General features: G+C 39.4%; 2 long non-coding RNA genes across 2 annotated transcripts; both read right to left on the bottom strand.

The window, feature by feature from the left end:
- Positions 1-2,779: 2,779 nt before the first annotated feature.
- LOC122965578 lies at positions 2,780-3,691 on the bottom strand. The gene is made up of 3 exons (XR_006398257.1): positions 3,601-3,691; positions 3,486-3,514; positions 2,780-3,404 (listed from the first exon to the last, which is right to left on the bottom strand). It is a non-coding gene; the product is annotated as an uncharacterized LOC122965578 (long non-coding RNA).
- A 6,969-nt stretch (positions 3,692-10,660) lies between these two features.
- Positions 10,661-11,227, bottom strand: LOC122965575. The gene is made up of 3 exons (XR_006398254.1): positions 11,143-11,227; positions 11,027-11,055; positions 10,661-10,945 (listed from the first exon to the last, which is right to left on the bottom strand). It is a non-coding gene; the product is annotated as an uncharacterized LOC122965575 (long non-coding RNA).
- Positions 11,228-11,229: the final 2 nt, after the last annotated feature.

The raw sequence follows: 11,229 nt of genomic DNA, 5'->3' as shown, positions 1-11,229 counted from the left end.
GGGATGAATTGAATTTGAAATCCAGAATTTGAAGCTTTGTGAGGATGACCAGAGGACCCACCCTGGAACTATTTTTCTCACTGGCACCACTCCCTAAGTACACTCCGAGATCCCTGACCTCGGCAAGTGAAACCACCAGACACTCTGTAATACTGCCCAATACTCCGGCGCCAGGCATGGTGCAAAGGATGGGTGTGAAAGGATAGAGGCTGCTCAGATAGCCTGCCCCCTGCTAGGCCAACTGACAATGATACAAGACATCTCCCTGGCTGGGCCAAGATGGGTTCACCGGCACAGTGGCATAGTGAAAACGTTGTCTAAGGTGGAGAGGCACCCAGCACCCATTCCACAGGGGAGGTGCCGGCAGCCACATTCAAGCAATAAAACTGGGTGAACATAGACAGATGCAACCATGTAGCAGCCACTCAAACCTCTGAGAGGCTGGCTCCCCACGACAAGGCCCAGGAGGTTGCTACGCCCTGGGTGGAGTACGCCCTCACTCCCCCTGGTGCCAGAGCACCAGTCACCTTGTGCGCCTGCTGGATTGTTTCCATGACCCAATGAGACAGCCTGGATTTAGACCCAGGCACTGGGGCTTAAAGCAAAAAACGATTGGTCTGTTTTCCTGAACGCCTCCATTCAGGCCTTCAGGGCTTTGACTGGGCATAACCATGACCCTTCTTGGTCTTCCTCACCCCATTCCTGGGCGAGGCAGAGGTATCGCAACTCCACTGATTGATGCATGTGAAAGTTGAAGAGTACCTTGGGAGGGAATGCTGGATTTGGACACAAGATCACACCCACGTCATCTGGCAGGAATCCACAGCAGCTCTCATCCATCGACAGAGCAGTGACAACCATTTAATGTCTCCAGGAACTCGAAGGGCTCACGCTGTAAGGCAGCCGTCATGAGATCCAACATTCTGCTCTGTGGTGCCAGAATCTAAGTGCCTTTCAGGAACTGTGAGATGAGGCTGCAATCACCCTTGGCCAGCCTATTACCCCCAACACGAGTGGCCTTGATGGCTGCTACTGTGCCCCTAAGGGTGGATGGTGATTTACTTGCCTCCAGTAGCTCCTGCAGACATTGGAGCACCTCCGGAGCTGTACATGTCAGTGCGTCCACTCAGTTCACCCTGCACCAAGACACAAAGAGGTCCCAGCAATACGAATAAGCTGCCCTCGTCAACAGTGCTTGAGCACTGTGCATGGTCTGAACCACTGACAGTGTGAGCCTAAGCGCCTAACAGACTGGCCCTCTCAGGGGCCAAACCCAGATTTTGAGCCCCTGTAGAAAGGGATGGAACAGGGCCACCTGCACGTGACTCAGGAGGTCCCAGCAAACCAGGAGTTCCCATGGCCTCCTGTCCAAGAGGGGTGCCACCCCTTCCCAGATTGGTATTTGGAAACAGGCATCCTTGAGGTTGACCATTGCAAGCCAGTCGCCAGGATAGCCTGCTTTACCCTTGGTATGGTCAACATTTTGCATTTCAGAGGCCTGAGGAACTTGTTTAGTCCCTAAAACTGCAAAATGATGGACCAACATCACAGCGGCTAACTGATGCTATGTTGTTTGGACATGGCAGCGAGAACTCTCATGCTATTCCCACCGACTAGGTCGGTTTCAATAGTGGGCAATGTGTGAGTGTTTGTTGTACACAAGGGATGATAAACAGGTGCACTAGCCAGACGAATGCAGAAATACACCCGCAGCACTCTCACACTACACCAAGCAGAGAGGGACACCACACTACCTCTGCCAACTAGGTCAGCGTCGGTAGTGGGCTACACCTGGGTGCGTTAGCAGAGCTGGTCATGCAATATGCTGTACATTACCCCTCTTAATTTTATTCACCCCAAATCAAGAAAGGATACCTATTTACAGAATGGAACAGTAATAGTTTTGAAATAAGATATGAAATTTGAAGTGAAATATTGACTGTACAAAGGAAATATGAGCTGTGGACATATCCTTTGACACACAAAACTGCACACCGAAAGTGTCAGTTAAATAATTGTTAAAAGTCTAATTTATTAATAATTTTTGGAAATTAACTACATATGAACTTAAATATAATGATTGGACACTTATCAACTCAACACTTGTACCAAATTGCACCACCCTTTCTGTAAAATGTCCCAAATATTCACTGATAAATACCTGCAAAACACTTACAACATTGTCAAGAGATTAGTATAAAATTAAAGGACATGTAAAATAAAGAGTGACCCAAACTTTCACCTGTTCTGATATCCTGATGCAGACTGAATGAGGTACACCTTACTATAACTACAGTCTGTTACTGAGACATGGAGCCATCACAGACCGTTAGCACCATCTAGTGGGAGAGAGGACATACTGTATTTTACTTCCTAATGACAGAATCATATACTGTTGATTATTTAGATTTTTATCCATCTGTACATTTAATTTCAGTGTAAGTAAAGCTGTAGTCTACCTTTTTAACATTCTCAACTTTGGTTAAAGCAAAACTGGCTGTTGAAGTTGAGTTTGACTTGAGGAAGGAATTCAGCTTCATGTAGCTTCCTTAAACCATCATAACACAAACTCTTTTTAAACTTACACATTCATGAATATTGTCAACACTTCCAACAGTGTAAAAACATATTAAAAAAGCTTGTACTGTATGTAACCTTATGTCTACCTTTTATACAAAGAATGAATGTAAAGAAAGCACTCATAGGAATGATGTACACTTGTGTATTATTCAACATATTTTATTACATGCAAAATATTGTGCTAGCAAATAGCCGCCTATTTACACTTCCAGCAGACACAGAACAACAATATCATCCCATTGGAGTCTTTCTGTCACCTGATCAATTTAAGTTCAATATTAACTCTCATTTTAGCTCTGGTTTGGTCTTTACCATCTCCTGAGAAACATATCTGGCTCTTTGGCTGCTAAATGCTCCACTTTCTTCATCAGCTAGTCACTAACTTTGTCTGCCAGCTGTTTGGTACAGGGCAGGTAGTGTACAGTTGGTTTATCTGAGTTTTTTTTTTTGCTGAAAACAGCTGCTGCTGCTGCTGGAAAGAAGGTTCATGAGAGCTCTAAGACTGAACCTGAAACTAAATGTACCTGAAACTAAAACTATGAGCTGAAAGAGACAAAAAGCTCAGTAAAGCTGCAGAGCTGGTTTTAATTCCTTGTTGGTTTGTCAACATAAGTTGTTTTTTTTTAATTGCAAGCACTTAAATCTATGTTGTAAATGTAAAAAATATCCCAAACTCTCATTTTATCTCAAAGCTTTGATCACTCATGTAAAACGACATTTTACTTTTTTTGCGTTGATATTAAGGTTGTTGATCAGTGCAGTCAGGTAGCAGCAGAAGTTGCTTCTACATTTTCATAATTGACTTCATTGCCATCGTCATGGACCTGTGAAATACAAAACAACATGTGAGATTCTGAAAAAGTGTTTCATGGGTACAAAATGTTGTAGTTTTTTTTGAAACTCACATTGTTTTCATCAGGTGGTGTTTTGTTCCCTGGAAAATAAATAAAAGAATAGTAGTTTAAATTCTGAACTTCTGGTGGTTTATGTTGAAAAATGAATACAAAATTATGTTCTGACCTCTGCCTTTGATGAGAAGAACAACAATTACAGTAATCAGGAGAAGTCCTGCAATACGCAGAGTCAACATGGCGTAATCCAGAGGAGACCAATCTGTGGTGCATTGTTTAGAAAAAACATGTTAGTTAATCATTGAACTAATATTGAATTCCTTGCAGAACAAAATAACCATAATGTATCTGTGGAAAATAAACACTGTTTCCTCTTTTTAATGTTGCTGTTGTGAAGATACTCTTAGAGGCAAAGTTTTCTTTTTGTCATATCAAACCCAGCAGTGTATCTGGTAGGCTGAACATTATCTTACCTGTATTGGACTTGTCTGGCTCATCATCACTTGTCCCTTCTGTGAAGTCAGGTGTGTAGTGAGCCTCTATCTGGACTTTATTCCTCTCGACCACCTGGCAGGTGTATCTCCTGTTGTGGCCACTCTGACGCTTCACAGTCAGAACAGAAACACAGTTTGTCTGTCCCATGAACTCGTATCCGACACCTTCACCAAGCAGCACAGTGCCTGTTTCATTCACCCAGCGGATGCTGTTCGGTCGACAACCAAGGCTTCTGAATCTCAGCAGAGAACACTCTAATGTGACATTTCCGTCTGTCTTTGGATCAGCATCTGGTGGAGATGGCAAGACTGAAAGGAAAAAGTAAAAACTGTTCATTTAAAGTAAAAAAGCTGCATTTCCTGACCTTTTTTCAAGTTTTTTCCTAACTAGTGTCAGTGTATCTGATTTAACATGTGACTTGTAATATCAGGGGAAAATTCAGTTTCATTGGAAAGAACTGAAATTAAATGAAGGAAAACTGAGTCAGGACCTATCCATGAAGTGTCTTTGTATAAGACAGGCTGACTCAAGCTGAAAATAAATACATTACAAATAACCTGTAATGAACTCTGAGTCTCTTCAGTGGTGGATGGGGACTTTACCCCACTGCCATCTGCACACCCTTTGGTCATATGTGCATGACTTTGACACAAAGTATAGCAGAAGTGAAGGGGAATGTCTGATTGGACAAATTGAAATTGTGACTTTGTGATGAAAATAGATGAAGGGTCACCAAGATCATTTTAATTTTTCTTGTGGGGAACATGAATGACTGTATTAAATGTCATGGCGATCCATCCAATAGTTGCTGAGATATTTCAGTCTGGACCAAAGTGGCCAGACCAGGGTTTTATACTCTACTTCTACTCCCCCTTAGTTTGGGAGAGCCCCCATCATACTGAACCCTCCACCTGGAACAGGAAACATGGAAATAGAGTTCCACTCTTTAATCTCAGCGATAAATTAGACTCACTTGTGATAATACTTAGAAGCACAGCACTGTCCAGTTTAGAACTCAGTCGACAGGTGTAGTAACCAGCATCTTCAGCAGTGATGTTGATGACCAGAGAGCAGTTAGTGTCCAGACTCATCCTGGCAGCTCGGGCTTGTGAGTTCTTCACAACATTTCCATTCTGGACCAGATCAAATGTCTGAGACAGATCTCTGTTGTAAAGCCAGTTAACTCTGGAACAAACTCTGTCAGAGGATGAAACACCATCACAGGACAGAATGGCATCGTCTCCGGGTTTGTAGTAGAAATGGGTGACTCCACTGATGCCTGGTTGAAAGAAATCACAGTTTGTAAGCAAAGACACATTACATTTAAAATCATGTGCATTTTACATTTGCAACCACAGTGAGAGAATATGTCAACCTACGCCATCTAGTGGTGGTGTTTATAGGAGAGAATCATTTTCATGTATGTCTCAGTTATTCAGTGAGCTGTGGTTTCTTTGGGATTTTTCAAACTATTCTCTAATGTTAAAACCACAGAGTTAATCAAAATAAACCAAAGTTGATCAAATCTGTCAAATCTGCTGATCTGTTTTGGTTTGGTTTGTGTGCTTTTACCATTCTGTGTAATATATATACTAACTGTATATTTTATTATAATGTTAATATCTGCATATTCTATCACATGGACAGAGTTTAAAGGACAGGTTGGAAATACTTCAAGTCTGTTTTACAACAACAGTCAGGAGCCCAAATGAACATTGACAGGTTTTTCTTACCATAATCATTGCTCCTGTTCATACTGACCACCAGAAGATCCCTTCATAATGCACTTACAATGTAAGTGATGGGGGATAAATCCACAGTCCTCCTTCTGTGCAAAAAACTATATTTAAAAGTTTATCTGAAGCTAATATGAAGCTTCAGCACCCAAATGAGTCAAATCAAGTAGATATCTTTCAACGTTACAGTCTTTTTAGTGCCAAAGTCCCTCTTTTTGTTACTATACTTCCACCGCAGCTCAACAGGGAAACACTGTCCGAGGAAACACAAAGAGGGAATTTGATGCTAAAAAGACTGTAAATGTGTCAGATATCCACTTGATATGACTAACTCAGACTGCTGAAGCCTCATATAAGCTTCACATCAACTTTTAAATGTATTTTTTCACAAAATGACTGTGTGGACACACTGTGGATTTCCGCCTCTATCACTTACATTGAAAGCACATTTGAAGGATCTTTTAATAGCCAGTATGAACAAGAGGAATGATTACAGCAAGGAAAACCTCTTTCACCGTTCATATGGACATCTGACTGCTGTTTTAAGACACACTTGAAAAGTTGTGAACTTGTCCTTTAAAGGAACGACAGAGAGAACAGAGCAAACAGACTATTTGATCTAGTTTATATACATTTGAAAATACATGTAAACCTAAACTGACTCATAATTGCTGTACTTTTTATTCTCTCACACAAATATTTGTATATTTTGTTACATTTTTACATTCCAGAAAGGTTATTAAAGATTATTAAAGGAGCAGCTAAAGCAGGAAAATAGTGACAAATAGTTCCTAGTACTAATTTTCACACCAACCTTTAATAAACAGTAATCAAAAATTTACATTTAAATAATAAAATGCTGCTTTACCTTTAAACTGAAGCACCAAAATAAGAATTAATTCCAGTGGAGTCATTCTCTGTCAGCAGGCAGAAGTTATCGGCCGTTTCTCCTCTGATACAGATGTCTGTGATGGCGCTGTTTCCTCTTTGTGGTTGACTGCCTGACTGAAAATGACAACATCACCCACCACCCAACCTGTTGTAAGTCCTACAGAGTAATGGGTTACAACACTTCTGTTTGTGTGTTGTGCATTCAGACAGTTCAGACCACAGCACGCAGCAGCCACAATTATAAGAAACTTGTTTCTCACAAACTGCTGTTGTGTCATTTTGGAAATTACAAATAAAATCCTTTTTTAAGAGCACCCTACCTCGTTACTTTGATAGACTTCTTGAACAGAACAACACAAACAGCTAATAATATAACTAATGCGATGTTTTAAATGATTGACGGTGCATTCAAGGTGACGTGACTGAACAGACATAGACATCATATACTACAGATGTAGAGAAATGTTTTGGTGTTTTCTTGTTTGTTTTCGTTTTTTTTAGCCTAAGATGTAAAAAAAAAAAAAAAAATACGTATTAGGATGATCTAGGTTTACATCAGCATATCAGTTTTTCCACTGTAATCAAAAGCACCATTATTTCTGCGATGTATGTTGCTCACGCACAGTGCAGAATAATGGAGAAGCTGTAAAAGTTGTGAAATTAAAAGAGGAAGTGCTTGTTTGGTGAAAAACCAAAAAGAGAATAAAAAGATTATCATCACGTTAGCCAATTCTTATTTCCTTACAGAGCATGATCTGTATATATATATATATATATATGTATATATATATAATATACATCAACATCAAATTCACCTTATCCATTCTATTCTATTCTATTCTATTAATCTATTAATCTGGGGCTCTACTGGAATATCTTTGCATCATTTACTGATCCAAAAACTCCTTATTTATCTTACACTGGCCCTAAATGCAGCCCCTCAGTTCAGCCTCTGTTTTAAACAGGCTGTTTTAGCTCCTGTCTCTTTAAGGCCCCCCTCTGTTCTGATTCAACAGCTGTTGGAAGCTGCCCCTCAGCAGGTATCTGCCGTCTGTTGAGGCTACATCAACAAACCATGAAACACCCCATAATAATAGGATTTCATTACTTTTTCACATTTCTTGCTCGAAATGTCAACTTCTCAAGTACATATTCAAGTTGAAATCCGATCTGAAATATGATAAATAAACTCCTTATTTATTTTATACTGTCTCTTTAAACGCAAAAGATGTAATTTCAGCTGCTAGGGGTCTCTCAATCAAAATAATAACAAAAGATGGAGTGTGATGATGGTGAGAAGTAGCGTGGGATCATGGGAGTTGTTGTCTTCATTGTTAAACAACCAGCTTCTTCAGGTTAGGATTACACCAGTGTTCATCGTTCAGGATGTTTTTACCAGGGGCCAAATAGAGATCTCCTCCTCTCCAACAACAAACATACATGAGGATTAAAACTGTAAAAATACTGAATAAAGCTGTTTCATGTAAAAAAAATCAATGTTTCTCCAATGATGTTCGTCAAGCACCGGACTTCCGGGAGGGGCTGGTAGATGAGCTGCTGCTAACGTTTGCTCAGCTTGTTTCTCTGATAACTTAAAATACAGTGATCCGATGACTAAAATCCTTCATCCTGTTAAAAGATACAGTTAGAAATGACCAAGATCTAAAAAGTTTATCATAAAAATTTACTTTTTTACTGAATAAAAGTCAGTTCATAACAGTGTCTGTCGAACAACCACAACGCCAAGGTATTATCTTGTATGGGTATACTCTTTGGTAGACGCCATTGTAGGGGACAAACAAAATGCCGACGCATGAATCTTGTTCGTGTATACTCTTTACCTTGATTAAAATGACAGATTTCCCTGGGGTGGAAAATTGTTGGAAACATTTGGGATAATGTAAATACACAACTCAACAAAATATATGACATAGGTCTAGTGGTTTTTAGACATTTTAATGCATAATAGTTACATATTATAGCTTTAAATACCCGTGCATGTGTCACGCAGTGGCGTGTCTTAAAGAGATATCCATGTCAACTGTCGCAGTGGGGTCAGTACCCGTACATATGTAATATGTAACTGGGTGGAGAGATAGTCTCAATATGATAGAGAACTCAACAATACAATAGGTTAATGTTAAGGCCATCAGTTTTAATAATTTCTCCTTCAATTCTGGGAAATGTTTTTTTTGTCCAACCGGAAACCCCATTTCTAGAATATGAGCTAAAATATCTGAAATAAACCAATATTTTAACTTTTTCTTAACACAGGCCATCTAGATGTAGTATGTTTATCATATTACTTGTTCAGCTGTACTAGATATTTGATATATTCAGTAAATATATCTTTTACGACCCCATATGTACAACCCTACTCTGAAAACCGGAAGAACTGCAACTGTGGTGCCAATTTGTATCAAGCTGCATGGCCCGGCTCTAGGGAATTGTAGTTTTTTTTTTTTAAATGTTTGTGTTTTCTTAGAATTGGAAGTTATGAATTCTGAATTGAGAGTACACTGAGTGAGTTTAAGAGGACAGTAAATACATTTGTGTAATCAGATTTTAAATATCTAATTGTCAAATAGGCAGAAAATAATTTTAACCATATTTTACCTATATATGACAGTGTCCCCAGTTGTTGACTATACTCACATGATAGTTCAGGTCAATCGTGCTCTATAACAGGTGGTACCATGTCTGTAGCCCCGTTTGTTGCTGAATTATAAGCCTTCAAACATGCGCTGAGGTCAAGGTTCAAAGGTCAGTATATCAAAGCGGGAGCCATGTAGAATCTTCATACCGACATATGTTACTCTCCAGGGCAAGACCTTTCCAATGATGTATTTGGTTTAGCTCTACGATAAAGTTTTAATTTTCTCATTTCATGGACACAGGCCATCCCAGGCCAAGTTTCAGAGAGCACTTTAAAGGCCCAAGATATAAAACGAAGCTTTTTGTTTGTTTGTTTTCATGAAAGTAGTGAGCAAAATGAGTCACCTTTTACAATACTACTGACAATCTAGGGCATTACTACAGGCTTGGAGGAAAGCCTGAAGTGCTATGGTTAGGGTTAGGGTTAGGGTAAGGGTTATGGTTAGGATTAGGATTAGGGTTAGGGGTAAGGGTTAGGGTAAGGGTTAGGGTTAGGGTTAAGGTTAGGGTAAGGGTTAGGGTAAGGGTTACGGTTAGGATTAGGGTTAGGGTTAGGGGTTAGGGTTAGGGTAAGGGTTAGGGTTAGGGTAAGGGTTAGGGTAAGGGTTATGGTTAGGATTAGGGTTAGGGGTTAGGGTTAGGGTAAGGGTTAGGGTTAGGATTAGGGTTAGGGGTTAGGGTAAGGGTTAGGGTAAGGGTAAGGGTTAGGGTTAGGGTCAGGGTTAGGGGTTATAGTTAGGGTTAGGATTTGGGTTAGGGTTAGGGGTTAGGGTTAGGGTAAAGCTTAGGTTTAGGGTAAGGGTTAGGGTCAGGGTCAGGGTCAGGGGTTATAGTTAGGGTTAGGGTTAGGGGTTAGGGTTAGGGTTAGGGTTAGGGTCAGGGTTAGGGTCAGGGTTAGGGGTTAGGGTTACTAACCTACTTAACCCTACATTTAACATCCTTTACTGATTTCACTTGTGAAAACTATTTTGGTCATTCAGAGGAAGTCTGAAAACAGGATGGAGACAATGTAAAATATGGTTGAACAAACATGACACTGAAGAGATGTTTTTACCAAATGCAACAAAACTTTTAGGTCACTTTGAAAAGTTTGAAAAACGTATTGTTTCTTATTATGCAAAAAACGTCTCACAAACATGTCTAATTATCAGTATCTTACACACCAGATACAAATGTTATCAATGCCATTTACTTTAATTTTGCTATAGTTTATTGACAGTGACCAGATATTAAACAGCATAAATTGACAAGACAAAAATATATAAATTAGTTCTCCATAAAAGTTCCTGTAAAAAAAAATTGAAAAAGACAAAGAAATGTTGGAGCTGCTAATTTAGTAAAAAGCAGAAAAAGAATGCATCAAACATCCCCTAAAGTTTTACAAATAAAATGTTTTCAAAAGTTGTACAAAAGAAAAAGATAAAATAAATATTTATCCTAAATCAGAAGAAAGTGAAGCAGCAGATTTATGGTTCGGAGGAACATGTTACCATATTCGAAATATAATAAGAAAAGTAAAGGGTATGACATAACAAGTAAAATGAGCCTTTTTCACCTCTTGTCATAGTAGGAAAAGCACAGGTGTAACAAATAACATTAACAATGTGCAATACAAGGACAATGAAACTGAAGCAGCTAAATGGAATTCAATAAGAAGGTTGTTGATCAGTGCAGTCAGGTAGCAGCAGAAGTTGCTTCTACATTTTCATACTTGACTTCATCGCCATCGTCATGCACCTGTGAAATACAACACAACATGTGAGATTCTGAAAAAGTGTTTCATGGGTACAAAATGTTGCAGTTTTTTTTGTAACTCACGTTGTTTTGGTGAGGTGGTGTTTTGTTCCCTGGAAAATAAATAAATGAATAGTAGTTTAAATTCTGAACTTCTGATGGCATCAGGTTGAAAAATGAATACAAAATTATGTTCTGACCTCTGCCTTTGATGAGAAGAACAACAATTACAGTAATCAGGAGAAGTCCTGAAATACGCAGAGTCAACATGACGTAGTCCAGAGGAG

Source organism: Thunnus albacares, chromosome 16 (assembly GCF_914725855.1).
Source record: "Thunnus albacares chromosome 16, fThuAlb1.1, whole genome shotgun sequence".
NCBI classification, from domain to species: Eukaryota; Metazoa; Chordata; class Actinopteri; order Scombriformes; family Scombridae; genus Thunnus; species Thunnus albacares.
This window is presented reverse-complemented; position numbering and strand designations above follow the sequence as displayed.